Source organism: Ambystoma mexicanum, chromosome 4p (genome assembly GCF_040938575.1).
Source record: "Ambystoma mexicanum isolate Mex_15411 chromosome 4p, UKY_AmexF1_1, whole genome shotgun sequence".
Lineage (NCBI taxonomy): Eukaryota > Metazoa > Chordata > Amphibia > Caudata > Ambystomatidae > Ambystoma > Ambystoma mexicanum.
Window position 1 is genome coordinate 908344288 of NC_090927.1, and position 18379 is coordinate 908362666.

General features: G+C 46.5%; 1 pseudogene; it reads left to right on the top strand.

The window, feature by feature from the left end:
• Window positions 1-17903, top strand: part of LOC138452872 (ubiquitin-conjugating enzyme E2 J1-like) — a 37594-nt pseudogene extending 19691 nt beyond the window's left edge.
• Window positions 17904-18379: the final 476 nt, after the last annotated feature.

An 18379-nucleotide genomic window follows, 5' to 3' on the forward strand; every position in this document is an offset into this window, starting at 1 on the left:
ATACTGCCCTCTAACACTTAAACTGGCCTGCTTCCAGCAACCACTGGAAGTAAAATACATCCATCCATATATTTTACATTTGCCGTCTTTCCTGATTTTCACAGTTCTTTTATGTTGCAGTGCAGTTCTTCCAAAGCTTGACTCTCTGCCCTCTACTCTTAACATATGCATGTGTACAGCTCTCAAAGGGAATTCTAAACTTGTTCCCAGTGTGAAAAAAACATATATTTTTTTTAACCAGAAGAACTACTTATGCCAGGAAAATGATTTGCGATGTCTCACGAAGGAGGACACTGCAACCTACTGGTAAACTGTACAAATCATTTGTATTTAGTTGACCAGCCGTAATTCTCGAATATTTTAAGAGTACTTTACGATTTACTACAATGAAATATTTACTCACAAATGGCTTTGAGTCCACCACTGGGCAGTGATCAACCTGTAAAACCTGCCTAATTATAGAAATGAATCGTCACTTTTTTATTTTTAGGATAATCTTTTTGAGTGGCATTTCACTGTAAGGGGGCCTCCAGAATCCGATTTTGATGGAGGAGTTTACCATGGATGTATTGTACTGCCTCCGTACAATACAGTCCATGATTGTTTTTGCTAATTTCTTTTTTCCCTCCTTTTTAAAAAAATGTTTTTTTATTTTTTTTAAGGCCAACGGCAGGTTTGAAGTTGGAAAAAAATATGTTTGAGCATCTCTGGGCATCACCCTGAAACGTGGCAGCCTTCATGGAGTAGTGAGTATTTGTACTATTCTTAGCTGACTGCCTGTGCAGTGAGTCACTGCCACAGTGAGAAACCTCCTACTTCTACATGTAACTAAATGGGTGAAAAAAAACTTTGGTTCAAGCTTTCAATAAGGAACTGATTGCATCATAGAATACCCACAAATGTGGCAGTTATGGTTTGAAGGGAGTTATTACTGTGCCACGAGAAAGCCTATAACTTGGCCACTGCCATGCAATGCTCATGACGTCTTTCAGCATGATAATTCCCCATGGAAACCTGGACTTCAAGTTAACGTTTACAGTTGTCATGGTGTATTTGTTTTGTGTTGTCCTCCCATTATATGGAAACTAACCAACAGCTACTCTTTTTTTTTTGTTGTATTTTTCTTATTTCTCTGTTTTGTTACTGAAGTCCTTTTGGAAGAAGGTTTAGGTGCATGTTGTCTGTGCTGGTATAAGCAGTGTTGTGAGCAGTGCATGTTGCTTTCTGACTTATAGATTTTTTACATGGCAGTGATGCAGGTATGGTTCTTTTATAATCCCTGGTAAACCTTTTGAGTATTGTTTTGCATTGTAACCATTCCGACTCTTGAAGAAAGTTCTTTTGACTGAATTTCTTCTATTACTGCAGGGAGCCTGCGTAACATCCTTTTAACTGAATTTGCAAGGTAATTTAACAATTTACGGTTTTATACCCATTGTGTCCACTTGCTACTTTGACAGGAGTGCGGCTTTCCGCTACATTCCAGGAAGTCCATCACCTCAATGGGCCCTATGGCCATGCAGCATGGCCTGTGACCATTCCCAGTGGGCGTAGTGTGCATGCCAGGACCTTGGCCCGGTCCCAGACTCTGAAGTGGCACGCAGTGGCCCCTCAGGCCAAGCCCTCCCGAACCCCCCCCAAGTAGCCACTAGTCATGACCTTGTGCCATAGTCTGTACCCCTGTGTCCAGGGCAATGCCTTTGCCTGTGCCCTGGGACCCCCTCACCCTCTCAGAATGGCCATGGCCACTGGGAATGCCTGTGTTTCCCCAAGGCCCCTGCAGTGGGTCTGCAGATTGTCTGCAGATTGTTCTGGGTGAATCCATATATAACCTCTCTAGTTTTGGCCACCCCTGGAGACGTTTCCCAACAAAATACTGGAAGGATTCCCACCAAATTTACAAAAGCATGCATTTGGCATCAGACACCCACACCATGCGAAGGTTTAGTACAAATCAGTTCAGTGTTTTGTGCTGTTAATGAAGGCAAACATTGTTCCATTCCATGGAAAATGAGTGGGGAAATGTAAGACTTGGGACCCCTTTATAATTCCTCTTCCACCCTCTGTCCCCCAAAAGAAATATGTGCACATTTTCATTTTATTATTAGAAATACGTTTTCTGACTAGTTTGATGTTTAAAGATCAGCAAGATCAATCAGTGTTGAGGGCAGATGATCCAAAACAGTAATTAGATTACTTCCAAACACTTAACAGTATTAGTATTTCTAAAACCGAATAAAACCTGTGTGCGAGAGAGCGCTACGGCTCCATGGTAAAGGTTAAATCACATTGGTTTCCCCTGTAACATTTGAAGCATAAATGGATCTTTACTAAATTCTGCAAGCTACCGAATCTGACTGACTGATTGCACATACCAGATTTGATCAGAATCTACCCACTCTGGGGTCAGGGGGAGGCATTTCTCACTTTCTTATAATGGAAATCTCCATTGGAAAATGCAACGTTTAAAACCGGATTCCTCAAAATTCGCCTTTTCGGTTTTCAAGTTTTCTGGTACACTAAAGTCGCTTGGAGTTAAATTTGAAAATCTTATCTGCCAAATTTGCAATATTACATTATAAAAAAAAAAGCATTGAGCTATATTTTGACATGTACACATATACACTCATAATGTTTTTTTATGTCATGAACAAGCAAAAGCATCTGAATGACCTGATCAATGGTAATGTGTAATATCGTGAACACTCAACAATGTACGGATAAGCAGAAACAGTAATGTAGAACAGAAGCCGTCTCATGCTGATAAGAATACGAATAAGCTAAACTGTCAAAATGTTACAAGTGGAAGCATTTGAATAGATACAACAATGGTAATGTGTAATATTACAAACAACCTAAAGCATACGCAGGACACTCCTGAAAGAACAACTCTCAAGGAATATGTGGAAAGTGTAATATTACAAACTACCATAAGAATATAATAAGCAGAACACTCATGGAATATTACAAGCATTCATAAACAGATGAACATTTCTAATGTGTATTATTACTAAAATAAATGGGCGAACGAAAAAGCTGGACATCCAAAATGTCATACACTAACATACAAAGGTTACAAAAAAAGGATAATTACTCTTACCCAAGTCTCTCCTCATTGTCACAGAACCTCAGTAACCTTGCCTAACATCCCACATCCTCATCACTGTCCCTCATGCCTGCATCCTGCATCGTCAACATATTCCCCAATTACCTACTCGTTCACTGTTTCAGACCCGCTTCACCCCTACAAATTCCCATTACCCACTGCATCCTCATGAGTTCCTTATACTTGTCAAATCCCATATTGCCCCTGCAACCGTCACCCTTGTCACTCCCTCATTACCCTGTTATTCCTTACGCCTGCAACTCTCATCCTCATCACAGTCCCTCATCAGCAGCACATCCCTTATTCTTGTCACAGTCCCACTGCATCGCACATTCCTTATTGCGCTTAACCTGCCATTGCTCCTTCTAGTCATAGGGCCTCATTACGACCCTGGCGGTAAGGGGTTAACGCCAGCGTTAGCTGCGCCGACCCCTTACCGCCAATTACGAGTTCCCTTAGCGCCATGGCGCTTTTAACACCTGCTTTTAGCAGGTGTTAAAATCCATGGCGCTAAGGGACCATGGAGTTAATTACGCCACCGTAATTTACGGTGGCGTAATTAACGCCTTCCCCACTCCCATTATGCCCTATGGGGCAAAAATGGGAATGGGGAAGGGTAAATGGGGATTGGGGACTTACCGCCCTGCCAAGGTCGGAATGGGGCGGTAAGTCCGCCAACCACCATGGCGTAAACGTAGTTTACGCCATGGAGGTAAAGTCACGGCCCAGGCGGTAACTTACCGCCTGGGTCGTAATGAGGCCCATAGTCCCTCATTACCCTTACCCTGGCCTTTCTCCTGCTAGTCACAGTACCCTTAGACAGTCCCTCATTACCTCTGCATCCCCCATCTTCTTCTCGGTTGCTTATTACCTCTGCATCCCCCACCCTCTTTGCAGCCCCTCATTGCTCCTGAATCCTTCTTCCTTTTCAGTCCCTCATTATCCAGTATCGCTCCTCCTCATCATAGTCACTCATTACCCCTGCAACCCTTATTCTCACAAGTCCCTCATAAGCACTGCAACCCTCATCCATCACAGTCCCTCCTGGATAATATTATGAACAAAAATAAGGAATCTAAATTGCAGAACACTTGTAATGTGTAATATTGCGATCAAGTATATACTATATAAGTAGTAGATAGTATCCATTTATCTTTGGGCCTATTACAAAACGTTACCTCCACCCTCTCTTCCTTGTCCCAGTACTTACCTTTTGAGGTCCTACCTCTCCATCAGAAATCTCTCCACAAGCTTCTGAGTAGAATACCACTCCTCTTCTAGCCTTCTTTAGAAGGGGCTCGAAGAGCGGGAAGTTCACCGGAGCCTTGTGAAGAATGCGGGGCTCTGGGTGAACAGTGGCCAATCCTCCTGGGCCATGGGTTGAACAGCAAGCAGTAGTCGGGCGAGCCACAGATATTTCAGACTAGCACAGTGGGTTAGCACATGTATGAACTTGGTGCTATGGTTTTGATTTCAAATATTGCATGACTAACTTGTCACTAGTGGAGGCACCAAGGCATGCACTGGATTGTTTGATATGAATGGAATGTGGCAACCGCCAAAGGTTGCGTAGTTGCTGGGCAGCATCGTTGTCGGGACCTCACAGTATTGACCAAAAAGTAAGGGAAAAAAGAAAGCACATAGAGGAAGAGGGTGCTGAAGTGCTGAAAGGAGCCCCTCCTGTCAAGGGTCTCAAAAAGCAGTAAACTCGATCCCTAAAAACAGGATGTTTGAAAGAAAAATGAGGGACATAGTTAAAACGGAGGAGTGGACCATTCTCATCTAATGGCCGCCCATCAGGGAATAGGGAAATCCCAAAGCCGGATAATACCCCGTTTCTACTGGCCTGGAGTGTTCGCAGATGTGAAAAAAGTGTGTGAGATTTGTCAAAAGACTGCAGCCTCCCCAGACCCTGTTACAACCCTTTCCCATCATCGAAGTACCCTTTTCCCACATAGCGATGGACATAGTGGGCATCCAATAGAAACATCCAAGTTGGGGAAATAAATTAATACTCGTAATTGTTGTTTATGCGGTAACCTGAAGTATTTCCTCTTCGAGCCAACAAATCCTGAAACATCTACTTCCCTTCCTTTCACAAGTCCGATTCCCGATGGAAATTCTCATGGATCACAGTACAGCTTTTATATCTAAAATGTATGTAGGACGTAAAAGAAATATTGCGTATTAAAACCCTACGTACCTCTGTATCACCCACTTACAGATGGCCTTGTGGAAAGGTTTAACCAAACCCTAAAAAAAAGTTTCTTCCACAAGCTGGTGGAGGCCGATAGTAGAAATTGGGATGTCATGATTTCCTGGGCCCTCCTTTGCGGTTAGGAAATTCCTCGAGCGTCTAGGGTAGTTCCCTTTTAAGTTATAGAGGTGAGAACCTTGAGATGAACTGGATATGGTAAAAGAGACCCGGAAAGAGAGAGAAGAGACCTGTTACGCTCACCTGGTTCCCACGGGGGCGTCGACCGGAACTGGGCCGCTGTTGTTTCCACCAGCGTGACGTGTAGCGCCGAGATGACCGACTGGACTGGCCCGCCCAGCCTAGTTTGTCTGGCTCGCAAGAATATTCTTCTGCAAAGGAGAAGAGGAATTAACCACCCGTGGAATTGAGTGTCAACCCACCTTCCCCACTCCCGTTGTCTTCCCACAGATCACTCTTGATGTCCCCTCCTTAGTCTCACCTGATGGTTTGGAAGGATGAGCTCTCCATCCTGCGTCGACCGCAGGGGCGCGTTGATGACCAGTTACTTCACTGGCGTAGAGGAATTGGTGAGTTCCAGTATTGACTCTAAAGTCCAATTGTTCATAAGAGTTCAAATGTCTGATCTTCACTCTGACCGATTCCTTGCAGGTTGCCGATTTAATCTACTCGCAGATTTCCAAATGGCACTTGGTAAGATTCAGGTAAGTCTATTGTGGTTTTCCCCTTAGGGGCCGGGGTACGACGATGAAGCAGAGTTGACTGTGCCGACCCGAGATGAGGTGAGACCCCCGTGGTAAATCAGGTAAGTTTTGTGGGGGGTAACTGGTATTGCCTTTGCTTTCTCCCCTTAGGGGCCGGGGTACGGCGATGAAGCAGAGTTGACTGCGCCGACCCGAGATGAGGTGAGTACCTCCCGTGGTAAATCAGGTAAGTCCTTGGGGGTAGCTTGTATAGCCTTAGAGAGTCCCCTTGCTCACCTTGCTGTCTTTGTCTCCTTAGGTGTCGGAGGGCGGCCGCGAGATGGAGAGAGCGTGATGGAATGCTGAAGTACCGCCAAGCAGGTGAGTTCAGCGCGGCGCCGTAGGAATGCGAAGCAATGCTTCAAAGACTTCTGTCTTTCAGTTCCGTGGCGAAATGGATCATGATTCAGGTAAGGATTACAGTTAAAACTCCTGTTCTAACCTTTTATCCTTCTTTTCTTCTTGTTTCAGGAGTCCCAGGACTGAAGCGGGCGTGGCTGAAGACTGGAGCTGCTGAAAACACGGTGAGCGTTACGCTGCAGCAAGCAGAATAACGCGAAGCACGTGTGGCTGTCCGGGCGTGGTTTAAATAGCCTTGGAAGAAGATCCAGGTAAGTATTCTTCCACAGCCCCACCCAAGTAACAAAATAGTCCCTTCAGTAAAATAGTCCCTCCTAAGCCTCATTTGGCTTGAGTCTTCATGCAGCATGGTCTGCCTCAGGTGAGTATGCAGCATGGTCTGCTTCAGGTAAGTTATCAATAATGAGCCTGGCGCCCATGGCGCCATGACTGCACACAAACAGCCCCTAACTGGGGCTTTTGGGCATGCTCCAAGTGGCATGATGCCTGCTTCCGGGGCTGCTGGGCCTGGTCTGGTCTTCCGGGGGCAGGCATCATGACAAGACCATCCTACTCATTTCCCAGACAGACCAGAAGCTAAAATCCATGCAGCATGGTCTGCCTCAGGTGAGTATGCAGCATGGTCTGCTTCAGGTAAGTTATCAATAATGAGCCTGGCGCCCATGGCGCCAGGACTGACTTTATCTTTATGAGCCTGGCGCCACAGGCGCCAGGACTGCACCCAAACAGCCCCTAACTGGGGCTTTTGGGCATGCTCCAAGTGGCATGATGCCTGCTTCCGGGGCTGCTGGGCCTGGTCTGGTCTTCCGGGGGCAGGCATCATGACAGCACTCCCCCTCAAGGCCCCTCCTAAAGTCGTTCTCCCCCTTGGCCGTGGTTTGTCTGGAAATTCCCGATGGAACCTCTTCACTAAACGAGGTGCATGCACGCACGTGGTCACTAGGTTCCCAAGACCTTTCCTGCGGACCATAACCTTTCCAGTCAATAAGGTAAAAGAGTTTTGATCTCACTCTTTTTGAGTCCAAAATATTCTTGACTTCGAACTCGGGCTCCCCGTCTATGAGGATAGGTTCAGGTGGAGTGGTTAGCCTAGTTCCTGGTTGCACTGGCTTCAAAAGAGACACGTGGAAGACGGGATGGATTCGCATATGAGCAGGTAGGTCCAACTTGACGGCCACTGGGTTAATAATTGCCTTGACAGAAAAAGGTCCCAAATACCTGGGGTTAAAGGTCCGAGTCCCCTTGAGTGGGAAGTGCTTAGTGGCTAACCATACTTGGTCCCCTATTTGGTATTGAGGAGCTTCACTTCTGTGCTGATCCGCATCCTTTTTGTATTTTTCCTTAGCCTTTTGCAAATGGATGCTTGTGTAATAACAGCGTGGAGATGGTCCACTGCGGGCATCTCTAAATGCTGGGGTGAGTCCAAATCCAAGGTTCGAGGATGGTGCCCATAAATGGTAAAAAAAGGACTTTGTCCAGTTCCTGAGTGTACGGAATTATTGTATGCATACTCTGCGATCCACAGAATGTCTTTCCAATTCCCCTCAGACTGATGTAGCATACAATGGAGGTACTGTTCAAGTCTGGTTGGTCCTCTCCGTTTGACCGTCGGTCTGAGGGTGGTAATTGGTCGAAAGCCTAACATCAATTTGTGCCAGTTGGCAGCATTTCCTCCAAAAATGTGAAATGAATTGACTGCCCCGCTCTGAAATTAACACTGAAGGAAAGCCATGCAGGCGGACAACATTTTCAAGGAATTCCTTGGCCAGGATTGAAGCTGAAGGTATCCCTTTTAAAGGAATGAAGTGGGCCATTTTAGAAAAAAGATCTACAATAACTAGAATGGTATTGTAACCTTGGTACGGGGTAAATCCTTGATGAAGTCTAATGACAAGGTATGCCAAGGAGTAGGTGGTATGTCTAATGGTTGCAATAATCCAGCAGGTTTTTTCTTTTGCCCTTTATTTTGTGCGCAAATGCCACAAGACATGACAAATGACTTGACATCCTTTCGCCAGGTGGGCCACCAAAATTGCTTCCTAATTTTAGCTTCGGTTTTTGCAATACCCGGATGCCCTTCTATTAAGGTGTCATGGTAATGGGAAATGACAAGTTCCTGTAGTTCCTTTTGCGGTAAAAATAGCCGGCCTTGGTAATAAGGTAAATCATCGATGACAGAGTACTCTGGACCTTTCTTTGCCCAGTCCTGTAGGGCAACGGAATCAAAGAGTTGGTGGATCTTGTTTTGAATGTCCTCCAGTGTCTGTATGGATGTCAGGCCAAGGATTCTCTGTTCCGGAATTATGGGTACGGGTTCTAAAGTTATTTCTGCTTCTCCAATTCCAATCCGGGACAAGGCGTCTGCTTTACCGTTCTTACAACCTGGTCGATAGGTTATTAAAAAATCAAACTCGGCGAAGAACAATGTCCAACGGAGTTGGCGCGAAGATTGGGCTTTGGCTGTCTTTAGGTATTGTAAGTTGCGGTGATCGGTGATGACCGTGATGGTATGTCTGGCACCCAGTAGATAGTGCCGCCAAGCCTTGAAGGCGGACTTGATGGCCAGCAGCTCCTTGTTGGTTATGGCATAGTTTAATTCGGGGGCTGAACATTTTCTTGACCAAAACGCCACTGGGTGAAGCTGGTTAGTTTCGGGATCCTTTTGGGAAAGGACTGCTCCCATGGCTGAACTGGATGCATCTGTTTCCACTATGTAGGGAAGCTCGGGGCGCGGGTGTCTTAATATGGGAGCAGATGTGAATTTAGCTTTTAACTCTTGGAAGGCATTCTCTGCTTCCTCTGTCCACACAAAGCGTTTGTTTTTTCGCAATAGCGTTGTAATGGGATGTACAATGTGCGAGAAGTCCGGGATAAACCTGCGGTAGAAATTGGCAAAGCCAAGCATGCTTTGAACTCCTTTGATTGAACTTGGCGAAGGCCAATTAAGAATGGCATCCACTTTTCGTGTATCCATCCGAATTCCTCTCGGGGTCAGAATAAATCCAAGGAATTCCACTTCCGTAGTGTGGAAGATGCACTTTTCCAGTTTAGCATATAATTTATGCTGGCGTAACTTCTCTAGGACTGCTCGGACGTGTTTTACATGCTCAGATTCTGATAAAGAGTATACTAAGATGTTGGCGATGTAAACGCCCACACAAACGTCGATAAGCTCTCGGAGGACATCGTTCATGAAGAACTGGAAGGCTGCTGGTGCATTGCATAGTCCGAAGGGCATCACCTGGTACTCAAATAGTCTGTACTTGGTGCGAAAAGTAGTCTTCCATTCGTCACCCTCTTTGACGCGTACCAGATGATATGCCCCCCGAAGGTCTAGTTTCGTGTATATACAAGCGTCCTTCACCTGGTCTAGTAGTTCTGGGATCAAAGACAGTGGGTATCGATTCTTGATGGTTATCTGATTCAGTGCGCGGTAGTCTATGCATGTTCTAAGGTCGCCTTCCTTTTTCGGTACGAAGAACAAAGCTGAAGATGCAGGGGACTTGGACGGGCGAATGAAGCCATTAGCAAGTACTGGTCTAGGTACTGGCGCAAATGGAGATTTTCGGGTTCCGTAAGGGCAAAGATTCTGCTGCAAGGTAGTTGTGCTCCAGGTACAAGATCTATTTGACAATCATACGATCTGTGAGGTGGTAAGGTGTTTGCCTGTTCCTTTTGGAAGACATCCTGAAAGTCTTGGTATTCAACAGGTAATTGTATGGCTATGGGAATTACTGGGGCCAGGACTGAGTTTTGAGTTTTCCTTGGGTAGCAGGTGTGAGCACATTCTGGGAATGTTAGCCTCTTCTCTCGCCAATCAATACAGGGATTATGTTTTTCCAACCAAGGTATCCCCAGTATCAGCTGAAACTGTGGGGCCTTGATTAAGTCAAACATCATAGCCTCTCGATGCCCATCTTGACTCAGCAATGTCATCTCTGCAGTGGAATGAGTTACGGGTCCAGAGGCAATTTCCGTTCCATCTACAGTGGTGACAACATCGGCTGTGGTCTTGCGGGTGAGAGATAGATTCATCCTGGTAGCCAATTCCCAGTCCAAGTAATTTCCTATGGCTCCACTGTCTACGTACGCCTTTACCGCGTGCATGCGTGATGGCTGCTCTGGATCTACAAGGACCACGGGTATGGTGAAATGCGAGGTCAGAGTGTCCTCCTTTAAGCTCGGCAAGCGGACCTCTACGCTTGCCGGGCGTGGTCGTTTCCCGAGTCAGATTTCACATGGTTTTCGTCTGCTGCTCCTATAACTTTCTTGGGTGGATTTACAGGGCAGTTCCGAAGAAAATGACCAGTAGTTCCGCAATATAAACATAATTGCAGTTGCCGTCTTCTATCTCTCTCCTTTTGGGTTAAGGGTCCTTTAACCCCCCCGATTTGCATAGGTTCTGAGACATCTACTCCCTTGGAGCTTACGTGGGTTTTAACCAACACCCTGTTCTCAAACTTGGTTCGGTCAACCTTCCTGGTTTGAAGTCTGTGATCGAGCTGGACCACTAGATCTATATATTCAGCACAGTCTTGAGGCGGGTTCACGATTTGGGCCAAAACATCTTTGAGTTCTCCCCGAAGTCCTCGATGGAATAATGTGATTCGCTTTGCTTCAGGCCATTTGGTTTCCACTACTAATCTATTGAAAGTTGCAATGTAAGATAAAAGATCCTGGTTACCTTGACATAGGGATAAAAGTTCGTTGTCCAAAGCCTGTCCTCGGGAGTGTCGGGCGAATAGTCTTTCCATGCTTGTTCGAAAACCCTGGAAATCTCGAAGAATCGGGTCATCCTGGTTAACTAGTGCAATGGACCAATCCGCCGCACTGCCGCTGAGATATGACAGTACAAAGGCTACCTTGGCCTGATCGTTTGGGAAAGCTCCAGGTCTACATAAAAAGTGCAAGCGGCATTGATTCATGAATGTTGCAAACCCTTTTAGGTCTCCGGCAAAGCGTTCAGGCGGAGCCAAAGGAACGGCTCCAGGTAAATTTATCTGCACCGGGTTACTCGATGGTACAGGAGCTGGACTTGCCCCAAGTCCTGGTAGAGGGGTTTGTCCAGCCTGGCTCTGTAATAGTTGTCTGGCCAACTCATCAGTTCGTTCTTTTGACACTATCAGTTCCCTCCTGAGGACATTGCTTTCTTGGCGGGCGGAATGCACTTCGGCCCTTAATTCCCCTAATAATTGGGCCAACTGATCAGTTTCCGAGGTCTCCATGACGCCCAGGTGGGTATTTGTGGGTAGGCTTCGCGTTCTGTTACGCTCACCTGGTTCCCACGGGGGCGTGGACCGGAACTGGGCCGCTGTTGTTTCCACCAGCGTGACGTGTAGCGCCGAGATGACTGACTGGACTGGCCCGCCCAGCCTAGTTTGTCTGGCTCGCAAGAATATTCTTCTGCAAAGGAGAAGAGGAATTAACCACCCGTGGAATTGAGTGTCAACCCACCTTCCCCACTCCCGTTGTCTTCCCACAGATCACTCTTGATGTCCCCTCCTTAGTCTCACGTGATGGTTTGGAAGGATGAGCTCTCCATCCTGCGTTGACTGCAGGGGCGCGTTGATGACCAGTTACTTCACTGGCGTAGAGGAATTGGTGAGTTCCAGTATTGACTCTAAAGTCCAATTGTTCATAAGAGTTCAAATGTCTGATCTTCACTCTGTCCGATTCCTTGCAGGTTGCCGATTAATCCACTCGCAGATTTCCAAATGGCACTTGGTAAGATTCAGGTAAGTCTATTGTGGTTTTCCCCTTAGGGGCCGGGGTACGGCGATGAAGCAGAGTTGACTGTGCCGACCCGAGATGAGGTGAGACCCCCGTGGTAAATCAGGTAAGTTTTGTGGGGGGTAACTGGTATTGCCTTTGCTTTCTCCCCTTAGGGGCCGGGGTACGGCGATGAAGCAGAGTTGACTGCGCCGACCCGAGATGAGGTGAGTACCTCCCGTGGTAAATCAGGTAAGTCCTTGGGGGTAGCTTGTATAGCCTTAGAGAGTCCCCTTGCTCACCTTGCTGTCTTTGTCTCCTTAGGTGTCGGAGGGCGGCCGCGAGATGTAGAGAGCGTGATGGAATGCTGAAGTACCGCCAAGCAGGTGAGTTCAGCGCGGCGCCGTAGGAATGCAAAGCGATGCTTCAAAGACTTCTGTCTTTCAGTTCCGTGGCGAAATGGATCAGGATTCAGTTAAGGATTAAAGTTAAAACTCCTGTTCTAACTTTTATCCTTCTTTTCTTCTTGTTTCATGAGTCCCAGGACTGAAGCGGGCGTGGCTGAAGACTGGAGCTGCTGAAAACACGGTGAGCGTTACGCTGCAGCAAGCAGAATAACGCGAAGCACGTGTGGCTGTCCGGGCGTGGTTTAAATAGCCTTGGAAGAAGATCCAGGTAAGTATTCTTCCACAGCCCCACCCAAGTAACAAAATAGTCCCTTCAGTAAAATAGTCCCTCCTAAGCCTCATTTGGCTTGAGTCTTCATGCAGCATGGTCTGCCTCAGGTGAGTATGCAGCATGGTCTGCTTCAGGTAAGTTATCAATAATGAGCCTGGCGCCCATGGCGCCATGACTGCACACAAACAGCCCCTAACTGGGGCTTTTGGGCATGCTCCAAGTGGCATGATGCCTGCTTCCGGGGCTGCTGGGCCTGGTCTGGTCTTCCGGGGGCAGGCATCATGACAAGACCATCCTACTCATTTCCCAGACAGCCCAGAAGCTAAAATCCTATATGGCTGCTGTTAAGGAAATCGTAAAACATCAGCTAGGTAGGGTCCAAGAACATCAAAATACCCTGCATGATAGACAGGCAGTAGCCCAATCTTTCTCTGTTGGGGAATCTATCTTCGTGCTCCTTCCCACCTTTAGAGAACAAAATGATCTCTAAATGGTATGGTCCCTATAAAATTCTCGAGAGAAAAGGCCCCTTGATTAATGTAGTGGCACAACCAGATAGATGCCAGAAAACCCAAATATATCATGTAAACTTGTTCATGTAGTGGTAAGTCAGCCCAGTAGAAGAAACTGCTGTGGCCATAGCCACCCTCCGTACCGACCAAGACCTAGAACCCCAATTGGTCCCTAACCCTCTACCACTCTCCCAACAAAAAGACCTTCATGATTTATTTAATTGGTTCCCAGAGGTCTTTTCTGAACAGCCAGGTAGAGTGCAAAGTTGTTTTCATTGTATGCATACCGAGCAAATGATAAGTTTGAAACCTTACCAGATCCCGCAGGCAAGGGGGAAAATTATTGAAATGGAGCTCCACATAATGCTCAAGGCCAACATCATAAGGCCCTCTGAGAGTATGTGGTCTTGCACCATTGCTTTACTGTCCAAACCGGACAAGACTTGGAGGTTCTGTATAGATTTCAGGAAACTGAACTCCATTTCTACTTTCAATAATTACCCCATGCCACGAATCGATGCACTCATTGAGAAGTTAGTCATATAAATAAATATATATCCACTCTTGATTTCCCCAAAGGATACTGGCAGGTACCCCTAAACCCCACCAACAGGGAAAAGACCGCCTTTTCCACAGCACCAGGGAAGCCGTGGTGGTTCCATGTAATAATGTCGCCACAAAAATCTTGCCATGCAAAAATATCGCCGAAAAATGGCAGTTTTTTGTGGCGACATTATTGCATGGAACATACGGGGGACACTCCCGCAATCCCTAAACTTAAATTTAAAAAAGTTTTTTTTGCCCCTGTCCCCATATATATATGTTCACCCATATAATATAGCCACGACCTTTTACCGGCGATATCATTTACGGCGACCATATATTTGGGGATAATATTACCTGATACCGCCGTGGTGTGCCTGGGGCCCGTTAACAGATGCCGAGACCAGACCGCAGTAGCGAGATCGGATCCCTGCAATAGAGGTGCACCAGCTGCCAAGCAGGGCCGAACAAGGGAATCCAACTCTCCCGAACAGGTAACGCCGCTGAGAGGGGTGAACAGCTGGATCAAAGGCTGGGAAAGCCTAAAAGTTTATGGGAGCCAGAAACACCCGAACGGGCAGACTCTTACCAAGGCCCCACTAAAGTAAGCCGAGCAGATGGACAGCAGGCTTTGTAGAGCCCTGAAAAGAGAAACTTTGTTATCCAATTAAAAGCCTAAAAGGTTACGGGAGCCAGAAAAACCATGAACTAGAAAATACCCAACCGAGGCTTTGGGGAGCCCTGGAAAGATACAGCATATAAAGCAAGATTAGGAACAGAGAGGACCAACAGGGTTCACGTGCCCAAACCAAAGAAAGGAACATTTTCCAACACCAAGTCGGACATGGTGGTATTGCATTAAAGAGACCCTTTTTCCATGTGAAGGAGGGAATGTGGCAGTACTCTATATATATATTTAGCACTGGCAGTTCAAAGGCTGCAGAGAGGCTGAAAGACTGCAGTGGGAAAAATTGAAGGATTTTTAAAGCCATCTCTTGGACCCATGGATAGTCTGTTTGCTCTGATCCATATTTTTGTTCTGTTTTTCTAAGTGGTCGGGCCAAATATTCCATAGGGTGTGGACTAAGGACTATTTCTTGGGACATTTTTAACAAGCACCATTAGTTTGTTTTTTTAGGCAGGGAATTTCCCTCATAGCTGTTGGCTAAATAGCCGTTTCTTATTTAAATGATCACCATTGAACATGTCACATCTTGGTCCTACTTTTTCTTCTTGTTCGCCACAGTAGTGATGCATGCCCAATTTATCACGCTTCAAAGCACTACAATAGGTATTACTCAGTTCTGAGGTAGTCTGAAAGCAACATGTTAGTGCTGTAAAAAACAAAAAAGGTCAGCATGAGGAATGGTTGAGTCAAGCCTAATGGGACCCATGCCTGTCGTTGCTACTTGTATACTGTGATGATTCACAAGGCGTTGTCACTTCTCCCCAATGGGAGCTCTTTCTATGAGGCTAGGGAGGTACAGCCGCTACCCAATAGTCCCCCTAGGGGTGGTTTAATGCAGGAGGACCTCATGGGACACCCCTCCCTCCCCCACAACCCCCCCCCGCAGGATAAGGATGATCACCTGGGGTACAGTCTGTTAAATCTTGTTACACTCAAACATTTGCTAGCCCTCCCTAGTGTCCAGAACCAGTACATTGAGAACAAACCTATGTATTGTAACATAAGAGAGGAAGCCGAAAGTACTAGGACGAGGAAGAGCACACAAGACATAATTGACTGTGCTAACACTGGTACGAGTAGGCATGAGGATTAAGTCGTTAACAGAGAGGAAGGGCTTTTGCAGTCCGCATGGGAGGAGCAGGATACAATGTATAAAAAAGAAAAAAGGACTATTAGATGTGTCGAGCCCGGCCGCAGAGCTGAACCCAGTTGTCCGTGGATCTTCAACACGGGAGATTCAAATCCTGCTGGTGGACCAGCGGAGGAAGACTCGGAGAATGCCAGCAAGCAGCTCTGGGAGTTTTGTTGGGTCTGGCGGTGCAGTCCCAAGCACACGACCAAGAGAGGGAAGCAAGCTGGGCTATGTTCGGAGACACCGCGCTGCAGATCCTGATGAGGAGAGAAGCCTGAAAAGCTGACTGAGGCGATCCCGGTCCCACAAAGCCCGGTGACGTACTGAAGTCCCCAAGAAGGTAAGGGGAGGTACAGGAGACCCAAAGGGGACGCAAGAGCGAGCGGGAAAGACGCTCCAATCACTTTCACTCGTCCCAGTGAGAGTGAACCACCAACTATTGGGGCTAGCCATTGTCAGTTGTGCCTCCAGTATAATCTTCTTCGTGTCGGTGGCAGACAGAAACCCAATGACCACCAGGGAAGGATCAGGGACCCTACCACAAACACAAGAAGGGTTGGGGACCCGAACAAGAGTACCAGAAAGATCGGAGATCCCAACAGTGAGTGGGAATCGAAGGAAATCTTCCTGGGCACCGTGGTAATGAGGAAACCACCGGCCACCAGAGAGGGGTTTGGGGACTCCAACAGTGAGAAAGAGAACTTCAGAGGAATTCTCCCTCATCGCAGTGGCAACGAAAAAACCACTGGCCATTAAGATTTGGAACTTTGCTAGCAACAGACTAGAGTGCAAGAAGGTATTGCACGCTGAAAGCAGTGAGAAAGAACTGTGCCAAACAATACTAGGAGAAGGGAGTCATTCTCCTAGTACCGAACTAGGTGTGGTGATAAACACTAGAAGAAGGGAGTCCTCCCCCCCCCCCACACTCCCACCCACACCCCCACCCTCCCTGGTCTTGTGAACTGAAGCAAGCAACACCAGGAAAAGGGAGTCATTCTCCTGGTTCAGACTCAGGAGTTGGGTTAGAATCGAAGGGAGTCATTCCCACTGGCCTTGTCATAAACTGTAATAGCAGAAGATGGGGAGGCATTCTCTTGGTCCCGGTCTGAGAGTTGTGTTGGAGACACCAGGGGAAGGGAGCCATTCCCCCTGGTTTTATTGGAAACTGTATTGATCTAAACTAGGTGAATGCAGCCGTTCTCATTCATGCAAAATTGCATAAAGACTGGGTGAAACCTGTGAGCCAGGGGAAGGGAGTCATTCCCCCTGGCCTTTCTGTTGTGAGAGAACATTCTTTTGAACACTGTTCAAGAGGCAGGAGAAGGGAACCATTCTCCTGAAGAAGGAACTTTCTGTTAAGTTATCCTTTAGTTGTAGTGCGAGGGTTAGAGTAGGTTTTTGACACAGCATGGTGGAACTTTAGTTTGACTGACATTCTGACAGACCCTTTAGTATTACTTTCGAGGAAGGGCAACCCCTCTTAAAGATGGGGACAGTTAGGTTTTCAATAAGATAAAAATAAGTTTATAACCAAAATCATGCCACCTTTGTGTCTGCTTCCTTCTTCAACACCTTTACAATACACATCTCTGAAGTAAGCGCTCAAGAGCTTATACGGTCTGCCTGAAATGGGATGCTAAGTAACCTCCAGAGGGTGCATTAGATGGATAAAATCCTTGGTTGAGTTGTTACCAGTGGTCTTCAGGTTCCAGCACTTGATGGCATCCACATGACACATTTCAGTACACTACATTTAAATGGGAGTTGCTTGCATAGACTGTGGTCATCCTGAAATCCATCTGTGTTTAGAGTTCGGGAGTACTGAATTTGAGGACCTTGGGGTAGATTCTCACGGAATGGCATCTGTATATGCCAGCTTTTGTATTTTTGGAATGTTGCTAATGTACATTTATGTATGTTTTCATTGTCTCCAATTGCTTATAAGCAGACAGGAAGTGGCATATTGAAATATGAAATATGAATTAAATAACTTTCAGACAGTGTATTTACTCTTGAACTCCTCACCATCTTCAGGAACTATTAAGATGATTATATGAATACACATTTGTCAATTAATGGTAACTTTATTTAATCCTTTTATTTTTAGTAAGAACTGCTTTACTAGCAATTATTGGATTCATGCCAACCAAAGGAGAGGGAGCCATAGGGTCACTGGACTACACTCCTGAAGAGAGGAAAGCACTCGCTAAAAAGTAATTTGTTTCTTTTTTTACATGAATGCACTTTTAGCTTAAATGTTTGTCTTGGTTGAGATGCTGGATGTAACGCTCACCTGGTTCCCACGGAGGCACGGCGTCGAAGGCGCAGAACTCTGAAGATGGACAGGGAGGGCCCCTCTATTCTGGCTTCCCTGGCTCGTTGGATACCCTCCTGTGCGTGAAAAGGGAGTATTACCAACTGTGGAACAATGCTCAAGCCTCCCACTCCCTTCCAACCCTCCACGATACCTCCTCCACGATTCCCTGTGAAGCCTCACCTTAGGGTTTGGAAGGATGAGCTCTCCATCCTGCTTCTGATGCAGGGACGCGTTGAAACCCAGTTACTTCACTGGATTGAGGATTGATGGGAGTTCAGGTAAGCTTGACTGTTCAGGTAAGGCGCTGTAAAAGTTCTGTTCAAAAGTTCAAGCTTAATAATAATGTTCGTTGTCTAATTGCAGCAAGCGCTAATGC